Genomic DNA, 25,292 nt, shown 5'->3' on the forward strand with positions numbered 1-25,292 from the left:
GGTCGGAGGGCCGTTTCTCTAATGGGAAATAACTGCTTCAGTGTGATTGGGCTAGTTCCCATTAGATGAGAGGACCTTTCTGCCTCTGCAGGTAAGAGGGCCGTTTCTCTAATGGGAAATAGCTGCTTCAGTGTGAATGGGCTAGTTCCCATTAGACGAGAGGACCTTTCTGCCTCTGCTGGTCAGAGAGCCGTTTCTCTAATGGGAAATAGCTGCTTCAGTGTGAATGGGCTAGTTCCCATTAGACGAGAGGACCTTTCTGCCTCTCCAGGTCGGAGGGCCGTTTCACTAATGGGAACCTTCCTTCTGAGTGTGAATGGGTTCCCATTAGACAAGGGGACCTTTCTGCCTCTACAGGTCGGAGGGCTGTTTCTCTAATGGGAAAGAGCTGCTTCATTGTGAGTGAGCTAGTTCCCATTAGACGAGAGCACCTTTCTGCCTCTTCAGGTCAGAAGGCTGTTTCTCTAATGAGAAATTGCTGCTTCAGTGTGAGTGGGCTAGTTCCCATTAGACGGGAGGACCTTTCTGCCTCTGCAGGTCAGAGGGCCGTTTCTCTAATTGGAGCTAAGCTTCTCGGTGTGAATGGGCTAGTTGCCATTAGACGAGAGGAAATTTCTGCCTCTGCAGGTCGCAGCACCAATTCTCTAATGGGGAATTGCTGCTTCAGCGTGAGTGGGCTAGTTCCCATTAGACGAAAGGACCTTTCTGCCTCTGCAGGTCGTAGGGCCGTTTCTCTAATGGGAAATAGCTGCTTCAGTGTGAATGGGCTAGTTCCCATTAGAAGAGAGGTCCTTTCTGCCTCTGCAGCTCGGGGGCCGTTTCTCTAATGGGAACTAGCCTTCTCAGTGTGAATGGTCTAGTCCCCATTAGACGAGAGGAAACTTTCTGCCTCTGCAGGTCAGTGGCCGTTTCTCTAACGGGGAATAGCTGCTTCAGTGTGAGTGGGCTAGTTCCCATTAGACGAAAGGAACTTTCTGCCTCTGCAGGTAGGAGGGCCGTTTCTCTAATGGGAACTAGCCTTCTCAGTGTGAATGGGCTAGTTCCCATTAGACAAGAGGACCTTTCTGCCTCTCCAGGTCAGAGAGCCGTTTCTCTAATGGAAAATAGCTGCTTCAGTGTGAATGGGCTAGTTCCCATTAGACGAGAGGACCTTTCTGCCTCACCAATTCGGAGGGCCCTTTCTCTAATGGGAACTAGCCTTCTCAGTGTGAATGGGCTAGTTCCCATTAGACGAGAGGAAACTTTCTGCCTCTGCAGGTCATTGGCCGTTTCTCTAACGGGGAATAGCTGCTTCAGTGTGAGTGGGCTAGTTCCCATTAGATGAGAGGACCTTTCTGCCTCTGCAGGTAAAAGGGCTGTTTCTCTAATGGGAAATAGCTGCTTCAGTGTGAATGGGCTAGTTCCCATTAGACGAGAGGACCTTTCTGCCTCTGCAGGTCAGAGGGCCGTTTCTCTAATGGGAACCAGCCTTCTCAGTGTGAATGGGTTCCCATTAGACGAGAGGACCTTTCTGCCTCTACAGGTCGAAGGGCTGTTTCTCTAATGGGAAATAGCTGCTTCATTGTGAGTGAGCTAGTCCCCATTAGACAAGAGCACCTTTCTGCCTCTCTATGTCAGAGAGCCGTTTCTCTAATGAGAAATTGCTGCTTCAGTGTGAATGGGCTAGTTCCCATTAGACGAGAGGACTTTTCTGCCTCTCCAGGTCGGAGGGCTGTTTCTCTAATGGGAACTAGCCTTCTCAGTGTGAATGGGCTAGTTCCCATTAGACGAGAGGACCTTTCTGCCTCTGCAGGTCAGAGAGCCGTTTCTCTAATGGGAAATAGCTGCTTCAGTGTGAATGGGCTAGTTCCCATTAGACGAGAGGACCTTTCTGCCTCTCCAGGTCGGAGGGCTGTTTCTCTAATGGGAACCAGACTTCTCAGTGTGAACGGGTTCCCATTAAACGTGAGGACCTTACTGCTTCTACAGGTTGGAGGGCTGTTTCTCTAATGGGAAATAGCTGCTTCATTGTGAGTGAGCTAGTTCCCATTAGACGAGAGCACCTTTCTGCCTCTCCATGTCAGAGGGCTGTTTCTCTAATGGGAACTAGCCTTCTCAGTGTAAATGGGCTAGTTTCCATTAGACGAGAGGACCTTTCTACCTCTGCAGGTCGGGGGCCGTTTCTCTAATGGGAACTAGCCTTCTCAGTGTGAATGGGCTAGTTCCCATTAGACGAGAGGAAACTTTCTGCCTCTGCAGGTCAGTGGCCGTTTCTCTAACAGGGAATAGATGCTTCAGTGTGAGTGGGCTAGTTCCCATTAGATGAAAGGACCTTTCTGCCTCTGCAGGTCGGAGGGCCGTTTCTCTAATGGGAAATAGCTGCTTCAGTGTGATTGGGCTAGTTCCCTTTAGATGAGAGGACCTTTCTGCCTCTGCAGGTAAGAGGGCCGTTTCTCTAATGGGAAATAGCTGCTTCAGTGTGAATGGGCTAGTTCCCATTAGACGAGAGGACCTTTCTGCCTCTGCTGGTCAGAGAGCCGTTTCTCTAATGGGAAATAGCTGCTTCAGTGTGAATGGGCTAGTTCCCATTAGACGAGAGGACCTTTCTGCCTCTCCAGGTCGGAGGGCCGTTTCACTAATGGGAACCTTCCTTCTGAGTGTGAACGGGTTCCCATTAGACAAGGGGACCTTTCTGCCTCTACAGGTCGGAGGGCTGTTTCTCTAATGGGAAATAGCTGCTTCATTATGAGTGAGCTAGTTCCCATTAGACGGGAGGACCTTTCTGCCTCTGCAGGTCAGAGGGCCGTTTCTCTAATGGAAACTAGCCTTCTCAGTGTAAATGGGCTAGTTCCCATTAGATGAGAGGACATTTCTTCCTCTGCAGGTCGGGGGCCGTTTCTCTAATGGGAACTATCATTCTCAGTGTGAATGGGCTAATTCCCATTAGACGAAAGGACCTTTCTGCCTCTGCAGCTCGGGGGCCGTTTCTCTAATGGGACCTAGCCTTCTCAGTATGAATGGGCTCGTTCCCATTAGACGAGAGGACATTTCTGCCTCTGCAGGTCGGAGGACCAATTCTCTAATGGGGAATAGCTGCTTCAGTTTGAATGGGCTAGTTCCCATTAGAAAAGAGGTCCTTTCTGCCTCTGCAGGTCGTAGGGTCGTTTCTCTAATGGGAAATAGCTGCTTCAGTGTGAATGGGCTAGTTCCCATTAGACAAGAGGAAACTTTCTGCCTCTGCAGGTCAGTGGCCGTTTCTCTAACGGGGAATATCTGCTTCAGTGTGAGTGGGCTAGTTCCCATTAGATGAAAGGACCTTTCTGCCTCTGCAGGTCGGAGGGCCGTTTCTCTAATGGGAAATAGCTGCTTCAGTGTGAATGGACTAGTTCCCATTAGACGAGAGGACCTTTCTGCCTCTTCAAGTCGGAGGGCCGTTTCTCTAATGGGAACCAGCCTTCTCAGTGTGAATGGGTTCCCATTAGACGAGAGGACCTTTCTGCCTCTACAGGTCGAAGGGCTGTTTCTCTAATGGGAAATAGCTGCTTCATTGTGAGTGAGTTAGTTCCCATTAGACGAGAGCACCTTTCTGCCTCTCCAGGTCAGGGGGCTGTTTCTCTAATGGGAAATTGCTGCTTCCGTGTGAGTGGGCTAGTTCCCATTAGACGAGAGGTCCTTTCTGCCTCTGCAGGTCGGAGGGCCGTTTCTCTAATGGGAACTAGCCTTCTCAGTGTGAATGGGCTAGTTCCTGTTAGACGAGAGGAAATTTCTGCCACTGCAGGTCGGAGGGCCAATTCTCTAATGGGGAATAGCTGCTTCAGTATGAGTGGGCTAGTTCCCATTCAACGAAAGGACCTTTCTGCCTTTGCAGGTCGGAGGGCCGTTTCTCTAATGGGAACTAGCCTTCTCAGTGTGAATGGGCTGGTTCCCATTAGACGAGAGGACCTTTCTGCCTCTCCATGTCAGAGAGACGTTTCTTTAATGGGAAATAGCTGCTTCAGTGTGAATGGGCTAGTTCCCATTAGACGAGAGGACTTTTCTGCCTCTCCAGGTCGGAGGGCCGTTTCTCTAATGGGAACTAGCCTTCTCAGTGTGAATGGGCTAGTTCCCATTAGACGAGTGGACCTTTCTGCCTCTGCAGGTCAGAGAGCCGTTTCTCTAATGGGAAATAGCTGCTTCAGTGTGAATGGGCTAGTTCCCATTAGACGAGAGGACCTTTCTGCCTCTCCAGGTCGGAGGGCTGTTTCTCTAATGGAACCAGACTTCTCAGTGTGAACGGGTTCTCATTAGACGAGAGGACCTTACTGCTTCTACAGGTTGGAGGGCTGTTTCTCTAATGGGAAATAGCTGCTTCATTGTGAGTGAGCTAGTTCCCATTAGACGAGAGCACCTTTCTGCCTCTCCATGTCAGAGGGAAGTTTCTCTAATGGGAACTAGCCTTCTCAGTGTAAATGGGCTAGTTCCCATTAGACGAGAGGACCTTTCTGCCTCTGCAGGTCGGGGGCCGTTTCTCTAATGGGAACTAGCCTTCTCAGTGTGAATGGGCTAGTTCCCATTAAACGAAAGGACCTTTCTGCCTCTGCAGGTCGGGAAATAGCTGCTTCAGTGTGAATGGGCTAGTTCTCATTAGACAAGAGGTCCTTTCTGCCTCTGCAGCTCGGGGGCTGTTTCTCTAAAGGGAACTAGCCTTCTCAGTGTGAATGGGCTAGTTCCCATTAGACGAGAGGAAACTTTCTGCCTCTGCAGGTCAGTGGCCGTTTCTATAGCTGCTTCAGTGTGAGTGGGCTAGTTCCCATTAGATGAAAGGACCTTTCTGCCTCTGCAGGTCGGAGGGCCGTTTCTCTAATGGGAAATAACTGCTTCAGTGTGATTGGGCTAGTTCCCATTAGATTAGAGGACCTTTCTGCCTCTGCAGGTAAGAGGGCCGTTTCTCTAATGGGAAATAGCTGCTTCAGTGTGAATGGGCTAGTTCCCATTAGACGAGAGGACCTTTCTGCCTCTGCTGGTCAGAGAGCCGTTTCTCTAATGGGAAATAGCGGCTTCAGTGTGAATGGGCTAGTTCCCATTAGACGAGAGGACCTTTCTGCCTCTCCAGGTCGGAGGGCCGTTTCACTAATGGGAACCTTCCTTCTGAGTGTGAATGGGTTCCCATTAGACAAGGGGACCTTTCTGCCTCTACAGGTCGGAGGGCTGTTTCTCTAATGGGAAATAGCTGCTTCATTGTGAGTGAGCTAGTTCCCATTAGATGAGAGCACCTTTCTGCCTCTCCAGGTCAGAAGGCTGTTTCTCTAATGAGAAATTGCTGCTTCAGTGTGAGTGGGCTAGTTCCCATTAGACGGGAGGACCTTTCTGCCTCTGCAGGACGTAGGGCCGTTTCTCTAATGGGAAATAGCTGCTTCAGTGTGAATGGGCTAGTTCCCATTAGACGAGAGGAAACTTTCTGCCTCTGCAGGTCAGAGGGCCGTTTCTCTAATTGGAGCTAAGCTTCTCGGTGTGAATGGGCTAGTTCCCAATAGACGAGAGGACCTTTCTGCCTCTGCAGGTCGGGGGCCATTTCTCTAATGGGAACTAGCCTTCTCAGTGTGAATGGGCTAGTTGCCATTAGACGAGAGGAAATTTCTGCCTCTGCAGGTCGCAGAGCCAATTCTCTAATGGGGAATTGCTGCTTCAGCGTGAGTGGGCTAGTTCCCATTAGACGAAAGGACCTTTCTGCCTCTGCAGGTCGTAGGGCCGTTTCTCTAATGGGAAATAGCTGCTTCAGTGTGAATGGGCTAGTTCCCATTAGAAGAGAGGTCCTTTCTGCCTCTGCAGCTTGGGGGCCGTTTCTCTAATGGGAACTAGCCTTCTCAGTGTGAATGGTCTAGTCCCCATTAGACGAGAGGAAACTTTCTGCCTCTGCAGGTCAGTGGCCGTTTCTCTAAAGGGGAATAGCTGATTCAGTGTGAGTGGGCTAGTTCCCATTAGACGAAAGGACCTTTCTGCCTCTGCAGGTAGGAGGGCCGTTTCTCTAATGGGAACTAGCCTTCTCAGTGTGAATGGGCTAGTTCCCATTAGACGAGAGGACCTTTCTGCCTCTCCAGGTCAGAGAGCCGTTTCTCTAATGGAAAATAGCTGCTTCAGTGTGAATGGGCTAGTTCCCATTAGACGAGAGGACCTTTCTGCCTCACCAATTCGGAGGGCCCTTTCTCTAATGGGAACTAGCCTTCTCAGTGTGAATGGGCTAGTTCCCATTAGACGAGAGGAAACTTTCTGCCTCTGCAGGTCAGTGGCTGTTTCTCTAACGGGGAATAGCTGCTTCAGTGTGAGTGGGCTAGTTCCCATTAGATGAGAGGACCTTTCTGCCTCTGCAGGTAAAAGGGCTGTTTCTCTAATGGGAAATAGCTGCTTCAGTGTGAATGGGCTAGTTCCCATTAGACGAGAGGACCTTTCTGCCTCTGCAGGTCAGAGGGCCGTTTCTCTAATGGGAACCAGCCTTCTCAGTGTGAATGGGTTCCCATTAGACGAGAGGACCTTTCTGCCTCTACAGGTCGAAGGGCGTTTCTCTAATGGGAAATAGCTGCTTCATTGTGAGTGAGCTAGTCCCCATTAGACAAGAGCACCTTTCTGCCTCTCTATTTCAGAGAGCCGTTTCTCGAATGAGAAATTGCTGCTTCAGTGTGAATGGGCTAGTTCCCATTAGACGAGAGGACTTTTCTGCCTCTCCAGGTCGGAGGGCTGTTTCTCTAATGGGAACTAGCCTTCTCAGTGTGAATGGGCTAGTTCCCATTAGACGAGAGGACCTTTCTGCCTCTGCAGGTCAGAGAGCCGTTTATCTAATGGGAAATAGCTGCTTCAGTGTGAATGGGCTAGTTCCCATTAGACGAGAGGACCTTTCTGCCTCTCCAGGTCGGAGGGCTGTTTCTCTAATGGGAACCAGACTTCTCAGTGTGAACGGGTTCCCATTAGACAAGAGGACCTTACTGCTTCTACAGGTTGGAGGGCTGTTTCTCTAATGGGAAATAGCTGCTTCATTGTGAGTGAGCTAGTTCCCATTAGACGAGAGCACCTTTCTGCCTCTCCATGTCAGAGGGCTGTTTCTCTAATGGGAACTAGCCTTCTCAGTGTAAATGGGCTAGTTCCCATTAGACGAGAGGACCTTTCTGCCTCTACAGGTCGAAGGGCTGTTTCTCTAATGGGAAATAGCTGCTTCATTGTGAGTGAGTTAGTTCCCATTAGACGAGAGCACCTTTCTGCCTCTCCAGGTCAGAGGGCTGTTTCTCTAATGAGAAATTGCTGCTTCACTGTGAGTGGGCTAGTTCCCATTAGACGAGAGGTCCTTTCTGCCTCTGCAGGTCGGAGGGCCGTTTCTCTAATGGGAACTAGCCTTCTCAGTTTAAATGGGCTAGTTCCCATTAGACGAGAGAACCTTTCTGCCTCTGTAGTTCGGGGGCCATTTCTCTAATGGGAACTAGCCTTCTCAGTGTGAATGGGCTAGTTCCCATTAGACGAAAGGACCTGTCTGCCTCTGCAGGTCGGAGGGCCATTTCTCTAATGGGAAATAGCTGCTTCTGTGTAAATGGGATAGTTCCCATTGGACAAGAGGACCTTTCTGCCTCTGCAGGTCAGAGGGCCGTTTCTCTAATGGGAAATAGTTGCATAAGTGTGAGTGGGCTAGTTCACATTAGACAAAAGGACCTTTCTGCCTCTGCAGGTCGGAGGGCCGTTTCTCTAATGGGAAATAGCTGCTTCAGTGAGAATGGGCTAGTTCCCATTAGACAAGAGGTCCTTTCTGCCTCTGTAGCTCGGGGCCGTTTCTCTAATGGGAACTAGCCTTCTCAGTGTGAAAGGGCTAGTTCCCATTAGACGAGAGTAAGCTTTCTGCCTCTGCAGGTCGGAGGGCCGTTTCTCTAATTGGAGCTAAGCTTCTCAGTGTGAATGGGCTAGTTCCCATTAGATGAGAGGACCTTTCTGCCTCTGCAGGTCGGGGGCCATTTCTCAAATGGGAACTAGCCTTCTCAGTGTGAATGGGCTAGCTCCCATTAGACAAAAGGACCTTTCTGCCTCTGCAGGTCGTAGGGCCGTTTCTCTAATGGGAACTAGCCTTCTCAGTGTGAATGGGGTAGTTCCCGTTAGACGAGAGGAAATTTCTGCCACTGCAGGTCGGAGGGCCAATTCTCTAATGGGGAATAGCTGCTTCAGTATGAGTGGGCTAGTTCCCATTCGACGAAAGGACCTTTCTGCCTTTGCAGGTCGGAGGGCCGTTTCTCTAATGGGAACTAGCCTTCTCAGTGTGAATGGGCTGGTTCCCATTAGACGAGAGGACCTTTCTGCCTCTCCATGTCAGAGAGACGTTTCTCTAATGGGAAATAGCTGCTTCAGTGTGAATGGGCTAGTTCCCATTAGACGAGAGGACTTTTCTGCCTCTCCAGGTCGCAGGGCCGTTTCTGTAATGGGAACTAGCCTTCTCAGTGTGAATGGGCTAGTTCCCATTAGACGAGAGGACCTTTCTGCCTCTCCAGGTCGGAGGGCTGTTTCTCTAATGGGAACCAGACTTCTCAGTGTGAACGGGTTCCCATTAGACGAGAGGACCTTACTGCTTCTACAGGTTGGAGGGCTGTTTCTATAATGGGAAATAGCTGCTTCAGTGTGAATGGGCTAGTTCCCATTAGACAAGAGGTCCTTTCTGCCTCTGCAGCTCGGGGGCTGTTTCTCTAAAGGGAACTAGCCTTCTCAGTGTGAATGGACTAGTTCCCATTAGACGAAAGGAAACTTTATGCCTCTGCAGGTCAGTGGCCGTTTCTCTAACAGGGAATAGCTGCTTCAGTGTGAGTGGGCTAGTTCTCATTAGATGAAAGGACCTTTCTGCCTCTGCAGGTCGGAGGGCCGTTTCTCTAATGAGAAATTGCTGCTTCAGTGTGAGTGGGCTAGTTCCCATAAAACGGGAGGACCTTTCTGCCTCTGCAGGTCAGGGGCCGTTTCTCTAATGGGAACTATCATTCTCAGTGTGAATGGGCTAGTTCCCATTAGACGAAAGGACCTTTCTGCCTCTGCAGCTCGGGGGCCGTTTCTCTAATGGGAACTAGCCTTCTCAGTGTAAATGGGCTAGTTCCCATTAGACGAGAGGACATTTCTTCCTCTGCAGGTCAGGGGCCGTTTCTCTAATGGGAACTATCATTCTCAGTGTGAATGGGCTAGTTCCCATTAGACGAAAGGACCTTTCTGCCTCTGCAGCTCGGGGGCCGTTTCTCTAATGGGAACTAGCCTTCTCAGTGTGAATGGGCTCGTTCCCATTAGACGAGAGGACATTTCTGCCTCTGCAGGTCTGAGGACCAATTCTCTAGTGGGGAATAGCTGCTTCAGTGTGAATGGGCTAGTTCCCATTAGAAAAGAGATCCTTTCTGCTTCTGCAGGTCGTAGTAATGGGAAATAGCTGCTTCAGTGTGAATGGGCTAGTTCCCATTAGACAAGAGGAAACTTTCTGCCTCTGCAGGTTAGTGGCCGTTTCTCTAACGGGGAATATCTGCTTCAGTGTGAGTGGGATAGTACCCATTAGATGAAAGGACCTTTCTGCCTCTGCAGGTCGGAGGGCCGTTTCTCTAATGGGAAATAGTTGCATCAGTGTGAGTGGGCTAGTTCCCATTAGACGAAAGGACCTTTCTGCCTCTGCAGGTCGGAGGGCCGTTTCTCTAATGGGAACCAGTCTTCTCAGTGTGAATGGGTTCCCATTAGACGAGAGGACCTTTCTGCCTCTACAGGTCGAAGGGCTGTTTCTCTAATGGGAACTAGCCTTTTCAGTGTAAATGGGCTAGTTCCCATTAGACGAGAGGACCTTTCTGCCTCTGCAGGTCGGGGGCCGTTTCTCTAATGGGAACTAGCATTCTCAGTGTGAATGGGCTAGTTCCCATTAGACGAGAGGAAACTTTCTGCCTCTGCAGGTCAGTGGCCGTTTCTCTAACGGGGAATAGCTGCTTCAGTGTGAGTGGGCTAGTTCCCATTAGACGAAAGGACCTTTCTGCCTCTGCAGGTCGGAGGGCCGTTTCTCTAATGGGAACTAGCCTTCTCAGTGTGAATAGGCTAGTTCCCATTAGACGAGAGGACCGTTCTGCCTCTTCAGGTCAGAGAGCGGTTTCTCTAATGGAAAATAGCTGCTTCAGTGTGAATGGGCTAGTTCCCATTAGACGAGAGGAAACTTTCTGCCTCTGCAGGTCAGTGGCCGTTTCTCTAACGGGGAATAGCTGCTTCAGTGTGAGTGGGCTAGTTCCCATTAGATGAGAGGACCTTTCTGCCTCTGCAGGTAAAAGGGCTGTTTCTCTAATGGGAAATAGCTGCTTCAGTGTGAATGGGCTAGTTCCCATTAGACGAGAGGACCTTTCTGCCTCTGCAGGTCGGAGGGCCGTTTCTCTAATGGGAACTAGCCTTCTCAGTGTGAATGGGTTCCCATTAGACGATAGGACCTTTCTGCCTCTACAGGTCAAAGAGCTGTTTCTCTGATGGGAAATAGCTGCTTCATTGTGAGTGAGCTAGTCCCCATTAGACAAGAGCACCTTTCTGCCTCTCCAGGTCAGAGGGCTGTTTCTCTAATGAGAAATTGCTGCTTCAGTGTGAGTGGGCTAGTTCCCATTAGACGAGAGGTCCTTTCTGCCTCTGCAGGTCGGAGGGCCGTTTCTCTAATGGGAACTAGCCTTCTCAGTGTGAATGGGCTAGTTCCCGTTAGACGAGAGGAAATTTCTGCCACTGCAGGTCGGAGGGCCAATTCTCTAATGGGGAATAGCTGCTTCAGTATGAGTGGGCTAGTTCCCATTCGACGAAAGGACCTTTCTGCCTTTGCAGGTCGGAGGGCCGTTTCTCTAATGGGAACTAGCCTTCTCAGAGTGAATGGGCTGGTTCCCATTAGACGAGAGGACCGTTCTGCCTCTCCAGGTCGGAGAGCCGTTTCTCTAATGGGAAATAGCTGCTTCAGTGTGAATGGGCTAGTTCCCATTAGACGAGAGGACTTTTCTGCCTCTCCAGGTCGGAGGGCCGTTTCTCTAATGGGAACTAGCCTTCTCAGTGTGAATGGGCTACTTCCCATTAGACGACAGGACCTTTCTGCCTCTGCAGGTCAGAGGGCCGTTTCTCTAATGGGAAATAGCTGCTTCAGTGTGAATGGGCTAGTTCCCACCATTAGACGAGAGGACCTTTCTGCCTCTCCAGGTCGGAGGGCTGTTTCTCTAATGGGAACCAGACTTCTCAGTGTGAACGGGTTCCCATTAGACGAGAGGACCTTACTGCTTCTACAGGTTGGAGGGCCGTTTCTCTAATGGGAAATAGCCTTCTCAGTGTGAATGGGCTAGTTCCCATTAGACGAAAGGACCTTTCTGACTCTGCAGGTCGTAGGGCCGTTTCTATAATGGGAAATAGCTGCTTCAGTGTGAATGGGCTAGTTCCCATTAGACAAGAGGTCCTTTCTGCCTCTGCAGCTCGGGGGCTGTTTCTCTAAAGGGAACTAGCCTTCTCAGTGTGAATGGGCTAGTTCCCATTAGACGAGAGGAAACTTTCTGCCTCTGCAGGTCAGTGGCCGTTTCTCTAACAGGGAATAGATGCTTCAGTGTGAGTGGGCTAGTTCCCATTAGATGAAAGGACCTTTCTGCCTCTGCAGGTCGGAGGGCCGTTTCTCTAATGCGAAATAGCTGCTTCGGTGTGATTGGGCTAGTTCCCATTAGATGAGAGGACCTTTCTGCCTCTGCAGGTAAGAGGGCCGTTTCTCTAATGGGAAATAGCTGCTTCAGTGTGAATGGGCTAGTTCCCATTAGACGAGAGGACCTTTCTGCCTCTGCTGGTCAGAGAGCCGTTTCTCTAATGGGAAATAGCTGCTTCAGTGTGAATGGGCTAGTTCCCATTAGACGAGAGAACCTTTCTGCCTCTCCAGGTCGGAGGGCCGTTTCACTAATGGGAACCTTCCTTCTGAGTGTGAACGGGTTCCCATTAGACAAGGTGACCTTTCTGCCTCTACAGGTCGGAGGGCTGTTTCTCTAATGGGAAATAGCTGCTTCATTGTGAGTGAGCTAGTTCCCATTAGACGAGAGCACCTTTCTGCCTCTCCAGGTCAGAGGGCTGTTTCTCTAATGAGAAATTGCTGCTTCAGTGTGAGTGGGCTAGTTCCCATTTGACGGGAGGACCTTTCTGCCTCTGCAGGTCAGAGGGCCGTTTCTCTAATGGGAACTAGCCTTCTCAGTGTAAATGGGCTAGTTCCCATTAGATGAGAGGACATTTCTTCCTAAGCAGGTCGGGGGCCGTTTCTCTAATGGGAACTATCATTCTCAGTGTGAATGGGCTAATTCCCATTAGACGAAAGGACCTTTCTGCCTCTGCAGCTCGGGGGCCGTTTCTCTAATGGGAACTAGCCTTCTCAGTGTGAATGGGCTCGTTCCCATTAGACGAGAGCACATTTCTGCCTCTGCAGGTCGGAGGACCAATTCTCTAATGGGGAATAGCTGCTTCAGTGTGAATGGGCTAGATCCCATTAGAAAAGAGGTCCTTTCTGCTTCTGCAGGTCGTAGGGCCGTTTCTCTAATGGGAAATAGCTGCTTCAGTTTGAATGGGCTAGTTCCCATTAGACAAGAGGAAACTTTCTGCCTCTGCAGGTCAGTGGCCGTTTCTCTAACGGGGAATATCTGCTTCAGTGTGAGTGGGCTAGTTCCCATTAGATGAAAGGACCTTTCTGCCTCTGCAGGTCGGAGGGCCGTTTCTCTGATGGGAAATAGCTGCTTCAGTGTGAATGGGCTAGTTACCATTAGATGAGAGGACCTTTCTGCCTCTGCAGGTCGGAGGGCCGTTTTTATAATGGGAACCAGCCTTCTCAGTGAGAATGGGTTCCCATTAGACGAGAGGACCTTTCTGCCTCTACAAGTCGAAGGGCTGTTTCTCTAATGGGAAATAGCTGCTTCATTGTGAGTGAGTTAGTTCCCATTAGACGAGAGCACCTTTCTGCCTCTCCAGGTCAGAGGGCTGTTTCTCTAATGAGAAATTGCTGCTTCAGTGTGAGTGGGCTAGTTCCCATTAGACGAGAGGTCCTTTCTGCCTCTGCAGGTCGGAAGGCCGTTTCTCTAATGGGAACTAGCCTTCTCAGTTTAAATGGGATAGTTCCCATTAGACGAGAGGACCTTTCTGCCTCTGCAGGTCGGCGGCCGTTTCTCTAATGGGAATTTGCATTCTCAGTGTGAATGGGCTAGTTCCCATTAGACGAGAGGACCTTTCTGCCTCTGCAGGTCGAAGGGTTGTTTCTCTAATGGGAACTAGCCTTCTCAGTGTGAATGGGCTAGTTCCCATTAGACGAAAGGACCTGTCTGCCTCTGCAGGTCGGAGGGCCATTTCTCTAATGGGAAATAGCTGCTTCAGTGTAAATGGGATAGTTCCCATTGGACAATAGGACCTTTCTGCCTCTGCAGGTCAGAGGGCCGTTTCTCTAATGTAAAATAGCTGCTTCAGTGTGAGTGGGCTAGTTCCCATTAGACGAGAGGACCTTTCTGCCTCTGCAGGTCAGATGGCCATTTCTCTAATGGGAAATAGTTGCATAAGTGTGAGTGGGCTAGTTCACATTAGACAAAAGGACCTTTCTGCCTCTGCAGGGCGGAGGGCCGTTTCTCTAATGGGAAATAGCTGCTTCAGTGAGAATGGGCTAGTTCCCATTAGACAAGAGGTCCTTTCTGCCTCTGTAGCTCGGGGCCGTTTCTCTAATGGGAACTAGCCTTCTCAGTGTGAAGGGGCTAGTTCCCATTAGACGAGAGTTAGCTTTCTGCCTCTGCAGGTCAGAGGGCCGTTTCTCTAATTGGAGCTAAGCTTCTCGGTGTGAATGGGCTAGTTCCCATTAGATGAGAGGACGTTTCTGCCTCTGCAGGTCGGGGGCCATTTCTCTAATGGGAACTAGCCTTCTCAGTGTGAATGGGCTAGTTCCCATTAGACGAAAGGACCTTTCTGACTCCGCAGGTCGTAGGGCCGTTTCTCTAATGGGAAATAGCTGCTTCAGTGTGAATGGGCTATTTCCTATTAGAAAAGAGGTCCTTTCTGCCTCTGCAGCTCAGGTCATTTCTCTAATGGGAACTAGCCTTCTCAGTGTGAGTGGGCTAGTTCCCATTAGACGGGTGGACCTTTCTGCCTCTGCAGGTCAGAGGGCCGTTTCTATAATGGGAACTAGCCTTCTCAGTGTAAATGGGCTAGTTCCCATTTGACGAGAGGACATTTCTGCCTCTGCAGGTCGGGGGCCGTTTCTCTAATGGGAACTATCATTCTCAGTGTGAATGGGCTAGTTCCCATTAGACGAAAGGACCTTTCTGCCTCTGCAGGTCGTAGGGCCGTTTCTCTAATGGGAAATAGCTGCTTCAGTGTGAATGGGCTAGTTCCCATTAGACAAGACGTCCTTTCTGCCTCTGCAGCTCGGGGGCCGTTTCTCTAATGGGAACTAGCCTTCTCAGTGTGAATGGGCTCCCATTAGACGAGAGGACATTTCTGCCTCTGCAGGTCAGAGGACCAATTCTCTAACGGGGAATATCTGCTTCAGTGTGAGTGGGCTAGTTCCCATTAGGTGAAAGGACCTTTCTGCCTCTGCAGGTCGGAGGGCCGTTTCTCTAATGGGAAATAGCCGCTTCAGTGTGAATGGGCTAGTTCCCATTAGACGAGAGGACCTTTCTGCCTCTGCAGGTCGGAGGGCCGTTTCTCTAATGGGAACCAGCCTTCTCAGTGTGAATGGGTTCCCATTAGACGAGAGGACCTTTCCACCTCTACAGGTCGAAGGGCTGTTTCTCTAATGGGAAATAGCTGCTTCATTGTGAGTGAGCTAGTTCCCATTTGACGAGAGCACCTTTCTGCCTCTCCAGGTCAGAGGGCTGTTTCTCTAATGAGAAATTGCTGCTTCAATGTGAGTGGGCTAGTTCCCATTAGACGAGAGGTCCTTTCTGCCTCTGCAGGTCGGAGGGCAGTTTCTCTAATGGGAACTAGCCTTCTCAGTTTAAATGGGCAAGTTCCCATTAGACGAGAGGACCTTTCTGCCTCTGGAGGTCGGGGGGCGTTTCTCTAATGGGAACTTGCATTCTCAGTGTGAATGGGCTAGTTCCCATTAGACGAAAGGACCTTTCTGCCTCTGCAGGTCGGAGGGCCATTTCTCTAATGGGAAATAGCTGCTTTAGTGTGAATGGGCTAGTTCCCATTAGACAAGAGGACCTTTCTGCCTCTGCAGGTCGAAGGGTCGTTTCTCTAATGGGAACTAGCCTTCTCAGTGTGAATGGGCTAGTTCCCATTAGACGAAACTACCTGTCTGCCTCTGCAGGTCGGAGGGCCATTTCTCTAACGGGAAATAGCTGCTTCAGTGTAAATGGGATAGTGCCCATTAGACAAGAGGACCTTTCTGCCTCTGCAGGTCAGAGGGCCGTTTCTCTAATGTAAAATAGCTGCTTCAGTGTGAGTGGGCTAGTTCCAATTAGACGAGAGGACCTTTCTGCCTCTGCAGGTCAGATGGTCATTTCTCTAATGGGAAATAGTTGCATCAGTGTGAGTGGGCTAGTTCCCATTAGACAAAAGGACCTTTCTGCCTCTGCAGGTCAGAGGGCCGTTTCTCTAATGGGAAATAGCTGCTTCAGTGTGAATGGGCTAGTTCCCATTAGACAAGAGGTCCTTTCTGCCTCTGTAGCTCGGGGCCGTTTCTCTAATGGGAACTAGCTTTCTCAGTGTGAAGGGGCTAGTTCCCATTAGACGAGAGTAAGCTTTCTGCCTCTGCAGGTCGGAGGGCCGTTTCTCTAATTGGAGCTAAGCTTCTCGGTGTGAATGGGCTAGTTCCCATTAGATGAGAGGACCTTTCTGCCTCTGCAGGTTGGGGGCCATTTCTCTAATGGGAACTAGCCTTCTCAGTGTGAATGGGTTAGTTCCCATTAGACGAAAGAACATTTCTGCCTCTGCAGGTCGTAGGGCCGTTTCTCTAATGGGAAATAGCTGCTTCAGTGTGAATGGGCTATTTCCTATTAGAAAAGAGGTCCTTTCTGTCTCTGCAGCTCGGGCCGTTTCTCTAATGGGAACTAGCCTTCTCAGTGTGAGTGGGCTATTTCCCATTAGATGAAAGGACCTTTCTGCCTCTGCAGGTCGAAGGGCCGTTTCTCTAATGGGAAATAGCTGCTTCAGTGGGATTGGGCTAGTTCCCATTAGATGAGAGGACCTTTCTGCCTCTGCAGGTAAGAGGGCCGTTTCTCTAATGGGAAATAGCTGCTTCAGTGTGAATGGGCTAGTTCCCATTAGAAAAGAGGTCCTTTCTGCCTCTGCAGCTCGGGGCCGTTTCTCTAATGGGAACTAGCCTTCTCAGTGTGAGTGGGCTAGTTCCCATTAGACGAAAGGACCTTTCTGCCTCTGCAGGTCGTAGGGCCGTTTCTCTAATGGGAAATAGCTGCTTCAGTGTGAATGGGCTAGTTCCCATTAGAAAAGAGGTCCTTTCTGCCTCTGCAGCTCGGGGCCGTTTCTCTAATGGGAACTAGCCTTCTCAGTGTGAGTGGGCTAGTTCCCATTAGGTGAAAGGACCTTTCTGCCTCTGCAGATCGGAGGGCCGTTTCTCTAATGGGAAATAGCTGCTTCAGTGGGATTGGGCTAGTTCCCATTAGATGAGAGGACCTTTCTGCCTCTACAGGTGGAAGGGCTGTTTCTGTAATGGGAAATAGCTTCTTCATTGTGAGTGAGCTAGTCCCCATTAGACGAGAGCACCTTTCTGCCTCTCCAGGTCAGAGGGCTGTTTCTCTAATGAGAAATTGCTGCTTCAGTGTGAGTGGGCTAGTTCCCATTAGACGAGAGGTCCTTTCTGCCTGTGCAGGTCGGAGGGCCGTTTCTCTAATGGGAACTAGCCTTCTCAGTTTAAATGGGCTAGTTCCCATTAGACGAGAGGACCTTTCTACCTCTGCAGGTCGAAGGGCCGTTTCTCTAATGGGAAATAGCTGCTTCAGTGGGATTGGGCTAGTTCCCATTAGATGAGAGGACCTTTCTGCCTCTGCAGGTAAGAGGGCCGTTTCTCTAATGGGAAATAGCTGCTTCAGTGTGAATGGGCTAGTTCCCATTAGAAAAGAGGTCCTTTCTGCCTCTGCAGCTCGGGGCCGTTTCTCTAATGGGAACTAGCCTTCTCAGTGTGAGTGGGCTAGTTCCCATTAGACGAAAGGACCTTTCTGCCTCTGCAGGTCGTAGGGCCGTTTCTCTAATGGGAAATAGCTGCTTCAGTGTGAATGGGCTAGTTCCCATTAGAAAAGAGGTCCTTTCTGCCTCTGCAGCTCGGGGCCGTTTCTCTAATGGGAACTAGCCTTCTCAGTGTGAATGGGATAGTTCCCATTAGGTGAAAGGACCTTTCTGCCTCTGCAGGTCGTAGGGCCGTTTCTCTAATGGGAAATAGCTGCTTCAGTGTGAATGGGCTAGTTCCCATTAGAAAAGAGGTCCTTTCTGCCTCTGCTCTGCAGCTCGGGGCCGTTTCTCTAATGGGAACTAGCCTTCTCAGTGTGAATGGGCTAGTTCCCATTAGGTGAAAGGACCTTTCTGCCTCTGCAGGTCGGAGGGCCGTTTCTCTAATGGGAAATAGCTGCTTCAGTGGAATTGGGCTAGTTCCCATTAGACGAGAGGACCTTTCTGCCTCTGCAGGTCGGAGGGCCGTTTCTCTAATGGGAACCAGCCTTCTCAGTGTGAATGGGTTCCCATTAGACAAGAGGACCTTTCTGCCTCTACAGGTGGAAGGGCTGTTTCTCTAATGGGAAATAGCTGCTTCATTGTGAGTGAGCTAGTCTCCATTAGACGAGAGCACCTTTCTGCCTCTCCAGGTCAGAGGGCTGTTTCTCTAATGAGAAATTGCTGCTTCAGTGTGAGTGGGCTAGTTCCCATTAGACGAGAGGTCCTTTCTGCCTCTGCAGGTCGGAGGGCCGTTTCTCTAATGGTAACTTGCCTTCTCAGTTTAAATGGGCTAGTTCCCATTAGACGAGAGGACCTTTCTACCTCTGCAGGTCGATGCCGTTTCACTAATGGGAACTTGCATTCTCAGTGTGTATGGGCGAGTTCCCATTAGACGAAAGGACCTTTCTGCCTCTGCAGGTCGTAGGGCCGTTTCTCTAATGGGAAATAGCTGCTTCAGTGTGAATGGGCTAGTTCCCATTAGACGAGAGGAAACTTTCTGCCTCTGCAGGTCAGAGGGCCGTTTCTCTAATTGGAGCTAAGCTTCTCGGTGTGAATGGGCTAGTTCCCATTAGACGAGAGGACCTTTCTGCCTCTACAAGTCGAAGGGCTGTTTCTCTAATGGGAAATAGCTGCTTCATTGTGAGTGAGTTAGTTCCCATTAGACGAGAGCACCTTTCTGCCTCTCCAGGTCAGAGGGCTGTTTCTCTAATGAGAAATTGCTGCTTCAGTGTGAGTGGGCTAGTTCCCATTAGACAAGAGGTCCTTTCTGCCTCTGCAGGTCGGAAGGCCGTTTCTCTAATGGGAACTAGCCTTCTCAGTTTAAATGGGCTAGTTCCCATTAGACGAGAGGACCTTTCTGCCTCTGCAGGTCGGGGGCCGTTTCTCTAATGGGAATTTGCATTCTCAGTGTGAATGGGCTAGTTCCCATTAGACGAGAGGACCTTTCTGCCTCTGCAGGTCGAAGGGTTGTTTCTCTAATGGGAACTAGCCTTCTCAGTGTGAATGGGCTAGTTCCCATTAGACGAAAGGACCTGTCTGCCTCTGCAGGTCGGAGGGCCATTTCTCTAATGGGAAATAGCTGCTTCAGTGTAAATGGGATAGTTCCCATTGGACAATAGGACCTTTCTGCCTCTGCAGGTCAGAGGGCCGTTTCTCTAATGTAAAATAGCTGCTTCAGTGTGAGTGGGCTAGTTCCCATTAGACGAGAGGACCTTTCTGCCTCTGCAGGTCAGATGGCCATTTCTCTAATGGGAAATAGTTGCATAAGTGTGAGTGGGCTAGTTCACATTAGACAAAAGGACCTTTCTGCCTCTGCACGGCGGAGGGCCGTTTCTCTAATGGGAAATAGGTGCTTCAGTGAGAATGGGCTAGTTCCCATTAGACAAGAGGTCCTTTCTGCCTCTGTAGCTCGGGGCCGTTTCTCTAATGGGAACTAGCCTTCTCAGTGTGAAGGGGCTAGTTCCCATTAGACGAGAGTAAGCTTTCTGCCTCTGCAGGTCAGAGGGCCGTTTCTCTAATTGGAGCTAAGCTTCTCGGTGTGAATGGGCTAGTTCCCATTAGATGAGAGGACGTTTCTGCCTCTGCAGGTCGGGGGCCATTTCTCTAATGGGAACTAGCCTTCTCAGTGTGAATGGGCTAGTTCCCATTAGACGAAAGGACCTTTCTGACTCCGCAGGTCGTAGGGCCGTTTCTCTAATGGGAAATAGCTGCTTCAGTGTGAATGAGCTATTTCCTATTAGAAAAGAGGTCCTTTCTGCCTCTGCAGCTCAGGCCATTTCTCTAATGGGAACTAGCCTTCTCAGTGTGAGTGGGCTAGTTCCCATTAGACGGGTGGACCTTTCTGCCTCTGCAGGTCAGAGGGCCGTTTCTCTAATGGGAACTAGCCTTCTCAGTGTAAATGGGCTAGTTCCCATTTGACGAGAGGACATTTCTGCCTCTGCAGGTCGGGGGCCGTTTCTCTAATGGGAACTATCATTCTCAGTGTGAATGGGCTAGTTCCCATTAGACGAAAGGACCTTTCTGCCTCTGCAGGTCGTAGGGCCGTTTCTCTAATGGGAAATAGCTGCTTCAGTGTGAATGGGCTAGTTCCCATTAGACAAGACGTCCTTTCTGCCTCTGCAGCTCGGGGGCCGTTTCTCTAATGGGAACTAGCCTTCTCAGTGTGAATGGGCTCCCATTAGACGAGAGGACATTTCTGCCTCTGCAGGTCAGAGGACCAATTCTCTAATGGGGAATAGCTGCTTCAGTGTGAATGGGCTAGTTCCCATTAGAAAAGAGGTCCTTTCTGCCTCTGCAGGTCGTAGGGCCGTTTCTCTAATGGGAAATAGCTGTTTCAGTGTGAATGGGCTAGTTCCCATTAGACAAGAGGAAACTTTCTGCCTCTGTAGGTCAGTGGCCGTTTCTCTAACAGGGAATATCTGCTTCAGTGTGAGTGGGCTAGTTCCCATTAGGTGAAAGGACCTTTCTGCCTCTGCAGGTCGGAGGGCCGTTTCTCTAATGGGAAAAAGCCGCTTCAGTGTGAATGGGCTAGTTCCCATTAGACGAGAGGACCTTTCTGCCTCTGCAGGTCGGAGGGCCGTTTCTCTAATGGGAACCAGCCTTCTCAGTGTGAATGGGTTCCCATTAGATGAGAGGACCTTTCCACCTCTACAGGTCGAAGGGCTGTTTCTCTAATGGGAAATAGCTGCTTCATTGTGAGTGAGCTAGTTCCCATTTGACGAGAGCACCTTTCTGCCTCTCCAGGTCAGAGGGCTGTTTCTCTAATGAGAAATTGCTGCTTCAATGTGAGTGGGCTAGTTCCCATTAGACGAGAGGTCCTTTCTGCCTCTGCAGGTCGGAGGGCAGTTTCTCTAATGGGAACTAGCCTTCTCAGTTTAAATGGGCAAGTTCCCATTAGACGAGAGGACCTTTCTGCCTCTGGAGGTCGGGGGGCGTTTCTCTAATGGGAACTTGCATTCTCAGTGTGAATGGGCTAGTTCCCATTAGACGAAAGGACCTTTCTGCCTCTGCAGGTCGGAGGGCCATTTCTCTAATGGGAAATAGCTGCTTTAGTGTGAATGGGCTAGTTCCCATTAGACGAGAGGACCTTTCTGCCTCTGCAGGTCGAAGGGTCGTTTCTCTAATGGGAACTAGCCTTCTCAGTGTGAATGGGCTAGTTCCCATTAGACGAAACTACCTGTCTGCCTCTGCAGGTCGGAGGGCCATTTCTCTAACGGGAAATAGCTGCTTCAGTGTAAATGGGATAGTTCCCATTAGACAAGAGGACCTTTCTGCCTCTGCAGGTCAGAGGGCCGTTTCTCTAATGTAAAATAGCTGCTTCAGTGTGAGTGGCCTAGTTCCAATTAGACGAGAGGACCTTTCTGCCTCTGCAGGTCAGATGGTCATTTCTCTAATGGGAAATAGTTGCATCAGTGTGAGTGGGCTAGTTCCCATTAGACAAAAGGACCTTTCTGCCTCTGCAGGTCAGAGGGCCGTTTCTCTAATGGGAAATAGCTGCTTCAGTGTGAATGGGCTAGTTCCCATTAGACAAGAGGTCCTTTCTGCCTCTGTAGCTCGGGGCCGTTTCTCTAATGGGAACTAGCTTTCTCAGTGTGAAGGGGCTAGTTCCCATTAGACGAGAGTAAGCTTTCTGCCTCTGCAGGTCGGAGGGCCGTTTCTCTAATTGGAGCTAAGCTTCTCGGTGTGAATGGGCTAGTTCCCATTAGATGAGAGGATCTTTCTGCCTCTGCAGGTTGGGGGCCATTTCTCTAATGGGAACTAGCCTTCTCAGTGTGAATGGGCTAGTTCCCATTAGACGAAAGAACATTTCTGCCTCTGCAGGTCGTAGGGCCGTTTCTCTAATGGGAAATAGCTGCTTCAGTGTGAATGGGCTATTTCCTATTAGAAAAGAGGTCCTTTCTGTCTCTGCAGCTCGGGCCGTTTCTCTAATGGGAACTAGCCTTCTTAGTGTGAGTGGGCTATTTCCCATTAGATGAAAGGACCTTTCTGCCTCTGCAGGTCGAAGGGCCGTTTCTCTAATGGGAAATAGCTGCTTCAGTGGGATTGGGCTAGTTCCCATTAGATGAGAGGACCTTTCTGCCTCTGCAGGTAAGAGGGCCGTTTCTCTAATGGGAAATAGCTGCTTCAGTGTGAATGGGCTAGTTCCCATTAGAAAAGAGGTCCTTTCTGCCTCTGCAGCTCGGGGCCGTTTCTCTAATGGGAACTAGCCTTCTCAGTGTGAGTGGGCTAGTTCCCATTAGACGAAAGGACCTTTCTGCCTCTGCAGGTCGTAGGGCCGTTTCTCTAATGGGAAATAGCTGCTTCAGTGTGAATGGGCTAGTTCCCATTAGAAAAGAGGTCCTTTCTGCCTCTGCAGCTCGGGGCCGTTTCTCTAATGGGAACTAGCCTTCTCAGTGTGAGTGGGCTAGTTCCCATTAGGTGAAAGGACCTTTCTGCCTCTGCAGATCGGAGGGCCGTTTCTCTAATGGGAAATAGCTGCTTCAGTGGGATTGGGCTAGTTCCCATTAGATGAGAGGACCTTTCTGCCTCTGCAGGTAAGAGGGCCGTTTCTCTAATGGGAAATAGCTGCTTTAGTGTGAAGGGGCTAGTTCCCATTAGACGAGAGGACCTTTCTGCCTCTGCAGGTCGGAGGGCCGTTTCTCTAATGGGAACCAGCCATCTCAGTGTGAATGGGTTCCCATTAGACGAGAGGACCTTTCTGCCTCTACAGGTGGAAGGGCTGTTTCTGTAATGGGAAATAGCTGCTTCATTGTGAGTGAGCTAGTCCCCATTAGACGAGAGCACCTTTCTGCCTCTCCAGGTCAGAGGGCTGTTTCTCTAATGAGAAATTGCTGCTTCAGTGTGAGTGGGCTAGTTCCCATTAGACGAGAGGTCCTTTCTGCCTCTGCAGGTCGGAGGGCCGTTTCTCTAATGGGAACTAGCCTTCTCAGTTTAAATGGGCTAGTTCCCATTAGACGAGAGGACCTTTCTACCTCTGCAGGTCGAAGGGCCGTTTCTCTAATGGGAAATAGCTGCTTCAGTGGGATTGGGCTAGTTCCCATTAGATGAGAGGACCTTTCTGCCTCTGCAGGTAAGAGGGCCGTTTCTCTAATGGGAAATAGCTGCTTCAGTGTGAATGGGCTAGTTCCCATTAGAAAAGAGGTCCTTTCTGCCTCTGCAGCTCGGGGCCGTTTCTCTAATGGGAACTAGCCTTCTCAGTGTGAGTGGGCTAGTTCCCATTAGACGAAAGGACCTTTCTGCCTCTGCAGGTCGTAGGGCCGTTTCTCTAATGGGAAATAGCTGCTTCAGTGTGAATGGGCTAGTTCCCATTAGAAAAGAGGTCCTTTCTGCCTCTGCAGCTCGGGGCCGTTTCTCTAATGGGAACTAGCCTTCTCAGTGTGAATGGGATAGTTCCCATTAGGTGAAAGGACCTTTCTGCCTCTGCAGGTCGTAGGGCCGTTTCTCTAATGGGAAATAGCTGCTTCAGTGTGAATGGGCTAGTTCCCATTAGAAAAGAGGTCCTTTCTGCCTCTGCTCTGCAGCTCGGGGCGGTTTCTCTAATGGGAACTAGCCTTCTCAGTGTGAATGGGCTAGTTCCCATTAGGTGAAAGGACCTTTCTGCCTCTGCAGGTCGGAGGGCCGTTTCTCTAATGGGAAATAGCTGCTTCAGTGGAATTGGGCTAGTTCCCATTAGACGAGAGGACCTTTCTGCCTCTGCAGGTCGGAGGGCCGTTTCTCTAATGGGAACCAGCCTTCTCAGTGTGAATGGGTTCCCATTAGACAAGAGGACCTTTCTGCCTCTACAGGTGGAAGGGCTGTTTCTCTAATGGGAAATAGCTGCTTCATTGTGAGTGAGCTAGTCCCCATTAGACGAGAGCACCTTTCTGCCTCTCCAGGTCAGAGGGCTGTTTCTCTAATGAGAAATTGCTGCTTCAGTGTGAGTGGGCTAGTTCCCATTAGACGAGAGGTCCTTTCTGCCTCTGCAGGTCGGAGGGCCGTTTCTCTAATGGTAACTTGCCTTCTCAGTTTAAATGGGCTAGTTCCCATTAGACGAGAGGACCTTTCTACCTCTGCAGGTCGATGCCGTTTCACTAATGGGAACTTGCATTCTCAGTGTGTATGGGCGAGTTCCCATTAGACGAAAGGACCTTTCTGCCTCTGCAGGTCGTAGGGCCGTTTCTCTAATGGGAAATAGCTGCTTCAGTGTGAATGGGCTAGTTCCCATTAGACGAGAGGAAACTTTCTGCCTCTGCAGGTCAGAGGGCCGTTTCTCTAATTGGAGCTAAGCTTCTCGGTGTGAATGGGCTAGTTCCCATTAGACGAGAGGACCTTTCTGCCTCTGCAGGTCGGGGGCCATTTCTCTAATGGGAACTAGCCTTCTCAGTGTGAATGGGCTAGTTCCCATTAGACGAGAGGACATTTCTGCCTCTGCAGGTCGCAGAGCCAATTCTCTAATGGGGAATTGCTGCTTCAGTGTGAGTGGGCTAGTTCCCATTAGACGAAAGGAACTTTCTGCCTCTGCAGGTCGTAGGGCTGTTTCTCTAATGGGAAATAGCTGCTTCAGTGTGAATGGGCTAGTTCCCATTAGACAAGAGGTCCTTTCTGCCTCTGCAGCTCGGCGGCCGTTTCTCTAATGGGAACTAGCCTTCTCAGTGTGAAAGGTCTAGTCCCCATTAGACGAGAGGAAACTTTCTGCCTCTGCAGGTCAGTGGCCGTTTCTCTAACGGGGAATAGCTGCTTCAGTGTGAGTGGGCTAGTTCCCATTAGACGAAAGGACCTTTCTGGCTCTGCAGGTCGGAGGGCCGTTTCTCTAATGGGAACTAGCCTTCTCAGTGTGAATGGGCTAGTTCCCATTAGACGAGAGGACCTTTCTGCCTCTCCAGGTCAGAGAGCCGTTTCTCTAATGGAAAATAGCTGCTTCAGTGTGAATGGGCTAGTTCCCATTAGACGAGAGGACCTTTCTGCCTCACCAATTAGGAGGACCCTTTCTCTAATGGGAACTAGCCTTCTCAGTGTAAATGGGCTAGTTCCCATGGGACGAGAGGAAACTTTCTGCCTCTGCAGGTCAGTTGCCATTTCTCTAACGGGGAATAGCTGCTTCAGTGTGAGTGGGCTAGTTCCCATTAGATGAGAGGACCTTTCTGCCTCTGCAGGTAAAAGGGCTGTTTCTCTAATGGGAAATAGCTGCTTCAGTGTAAATGGGATAGTTCCCATTAGACAAGAGGACCTTTCTGCCTCTGCAGATCAGAGGGCCGTTTCTCTAATGGGAAATAGATGCTTCAGTGTGAATGGGCTAGTTCCCATTAGACGAGAGGACATTTCTGCCTCTGCAGGTCGGAGGGCCATTTCTCTAATGGGAAATAGCTGCTTTAGTGTGAATGGGCTAGTTCCCATTAGACGAGAGGACCTTTCTGCCTCTGCATTTCGGGGGCCCTTTCTCTAATGGGAAATGGCTGCTTTGGTGTAAATGGGATAGTTCCCATTAGACAAAAGGACCTTTCTGCCCTTGCAGGTCGGAGGGCCGTTTCTCTAATGGGGAATAGCTGCTTCTGTGTGAGTGGGCTAGTTCCCATTAGACAAGAGGACTTTTCTGCCTCTGCAGGTCGGACGGCCGTTTCTCTAATGGGAAATAGCTGCTTCAGTGTGATTGAGCTAGTTCCCTTTAGACGAGAGGACCTTTCTGCCTTTCTAGGTCAGAGAGC

The sequence above is a fragment of the Ambystoma mexicanum genome, chromosome 3q (genome assembly GCF_040938575.1).
Source record: "Ambystoma mexicanum isolate Mex_15411 chromosome 3q, UKY_AmexF1_1, whole genome shotgun sequence".
NCBI lineage: Eukaryota > Metazoa > Chordata > Amphibia > Caudata > Ambystomatidae > Ambystoma > Ambystoma mexicanum.